Genomic DNA, 3,021 nt, shown 5'->3' with positions numbered 1-3,021 from the left:
TCCATCCATCATATAGGGGAAAATGTAGTCAGTAACCCAAGAATGGAAATAGTCATGTAGTGGTTTATTACCCAAAATGTCTTCTTGTACTTTTAGAGGAAGAGGACTTGGGCTACCAGCTATCTACCACCTTTGTAAAATTTGTCCAGTGGCCAGGAATCTGAGGAAGAAACTCAGCATATTTTGGATATAGTCTCCAATTCTTATAGCAAAGCCTTCCATATTACTTACTCTGTTCTTGGTCTTCAAATTTGGGCTGCTAAAACTTGAAAATTTAGAAATACACTTCTGTGAGTAGCATCCAGCTGACATGGCACCTGATACCACAAATACCTTTAAGAGATCCAGGCTGTAGATCCCAGAATGTAAAATGCATACTAAGTACTACCGAGCTTACAAATTCTGTGTGCCTTCCACCTTGTTTTTGACCTCCCATGAACCCACATCTCTCACCTATTGTCTACTCCCTTGCTCTTCCCTGGGCCAAAGCCCAGAGATTTTTGTTTTGTGACAGAAACTACCAAGCTTGTTGACTTTGCCCTTTTCTTGTGCTAAGTTTCAGTTTGAATGTCTTCTCTGGACACAGAGATTTTAGTCTAAGCTTACTAACTACCTTTGTTATGTAACCTAGAGTTTAGTCCAGATTGGTAGCTGATACACCTTAGCTACTATTTCAACAGTTGTAGAGTTCTGAGGAAGCTCCTGGTAGAAGTGGATGAAGTGATTTATGCCAAACCACATCCTTCCTCTGTTTAGATTACAGTGTAAGCTGATGACAAAATTATTTTGGATGCTTTCTTTTAAGAAATCTTGACACTTGCCACAAAAAGCAAAGCCAAATGTTTTTTTTTTAATATATATAACTAAAATAGTTGACAATTTTATTTTCACATTTCACAATACAAATGAAAATTGCCTTTTTTTTTTTTTGTCCCACTACTCCCCTGCAAAAACTATTCTCTCTTTGATAGGAAGGGGAAGCAAGTCTTCCTTGTCATGCTGTTAGAAAACACCCAGAGTCACAGCACCATGATCTCCTGGTGAAGTAGAACAAGTAATATAAAATGAATATAAAGAGGTTCCTGTCTCTCCTTATCTGTCTGGTCGAGTCATTCCTGGCCAAGTGGGCAGCATCATGGGACAAGCAGGAGGTCTCATCAGTGGGGGCCCAGGCATCATTGGCATATGGCCTCCCATAGGTGGCTTCATTCCAGGAGCAGGTCCCACTGGCATCATTCCAGGAGGAGGAGGGCCCATCATTGGCATCATGGGAGGGCCCCCCATATGGGGGGCTGGCATTATACCAGGGCGAGGAGGACCCGGGAGACTGGGGGGAGGTGGGATCATTGTCCCTGCAGGAGGAGGAGCAGAGAATGGAGTAGGAGGTATCTTTCCTTATTGAAATGCAGTGGTTGTTTTGTCGATCAGGCTCTGAGCTTGCTCTTCCATCCATTTCTGATAGTAGTCTTTCACATTCTCTTTGTGTTTCCTACCACTGCAGTGTGTCTTTCTCACAGATGGAGAGTCATGGGTGAGGTATGTGTCGCAGTAGTCACAATAAAACTTAGGCATGTTGCTCTGTAGGCCGTTGGCAACTCCATCCCCAAAGCCAAATGTTTTCAAAGATTTGATTTCCTCTCTACCTACATATGTGGTACTCATAAAATAAAGGGCACCTGCCTTTAAAATGTGAACTCTGGTGTTTGCAAGTCATATAAAGTTTAGAGTGCTAGGTCCAAGTAGGGCTATGTCTGTAGTAGTCATTCATTAAATATTTCTTGGCAGAATATATTTTCCCACTACTCTGGCCATTTTTCTCCTATTGTTGCATTCATTCAATCACTCAATTATTCATCATTTATTGAGTTCTTGCTATACGACAGGGACTGTTCTAGGTGTAGGAAATATATCAGGAAACAAAAGAGACAAAAATCCTGGCTTCATGGAGTTTTCATCTCTTACTGTAGTGGGAGTGAAACAATAAATATTGGCGTATCATATACTACTATAAATGGTTATAATCAATATAGAGAAACAAAGTAGGAGAAGGAAATAAGGAGGTTGGAGTCAGGGGAGCAGTTGAATTCAACAGGGCACTTGTTCTGACATAAAAGACAGAGAAAGAATGTAGGAAGAAAACAAGGGATATGTGGTTTTGAGATCAAGAGGATGAGATAAGAACTAAGAAGTGATTTGCCAACATGGAGGCCATTTGTTACTTGACAACAGCAGTTCCACTGGACTGATGTATATAAAAGCCTGATTAGAGTTATGTAAGCAGTAATGGGACACTTAGGCTTCTTCCATATCTTGGCTGTTGTAATGCTGCAGTAAACACAGGAGTGAATGTATCTTGTGCATATATAGGATATAATCCAAGTGTCCATTGATAAATGAATGAATATGTGTTTTATATATATAAATATGTTTTATATATATAAATATATATATGTTATATATATATAAATATATACATGTTATATATATATATACACACACACACACACACACACAATGGAATATTACTCATCCATAAAAAGGAATGAAATCTTTCCATTTGTGACAACATGGATGGACTAAAACATATTATGCGAAGTCAGATAGAGAAAGACAAATACCATATGATATGTGGAATCTAAAAAACAAAATAAACAAAAACAAACAGATTCTTAAATACAGAGAACTGGTGGTTGCCTAAGAGGAGGTGGGGGGGCATGGGCAAAATAGGTGAAGAGGATTAAGACATAGAAACTAATAAGTCATAGAGATGAAAAGTACAGCATGGGGCATATAGAACAAAGTAGAAACTAAAATAGTGTTACATTCATTCATGAATAGGCTGAGATTAATGGGATACAAATTTCAAAAAAAAGAATAAATGTATAAGGAAATTTAATATATGATAAAGGCCGTTATGATAAAGAAAGAAAGAAAGAAAGAAAGAAAGAAAGAAAGAAAGAAAGAAAGAAAGAAAGAAAGAAAAAGAAAGAAAGGTAAAAGCCTTAGCTACTAGTTTTCAAG

The 3,021-nt window shown here is 38.2% G+C and overlaps 1 pseudogene; it reads right to left on the bottom strand.

Moving 5' to 3' along the window:
* Positions 1–950: 950 nt before the first annotated feature.
* LOC144315211 (U1 small nuclear ribonucleoprotein C pseudogene) lies at positions 951–1,598 on the bottom strand (annotated as a pseudogene).
* Positions 1,599–3,021: the final 1,423 nt, after the last annotated feature.

This window comes from Canis aureus, chromosome 6, assembly GCF_053574225.1.
Source record: "Canis aureus isolate CA01 chromosome 6, VMU_Caureus_v.1.0, whole genome shotgun sequence".
NCBI classification, from domain to species: Eukaryota; Metazoa; Chordata; class Mammalia; order Carnivora; family Canidae; genus Canis; species Canis aureus.
Note: the sequence above shows the minus strand (reverse complement) of the source record. Positions and strands in the feature narration are given on the sequence as shown.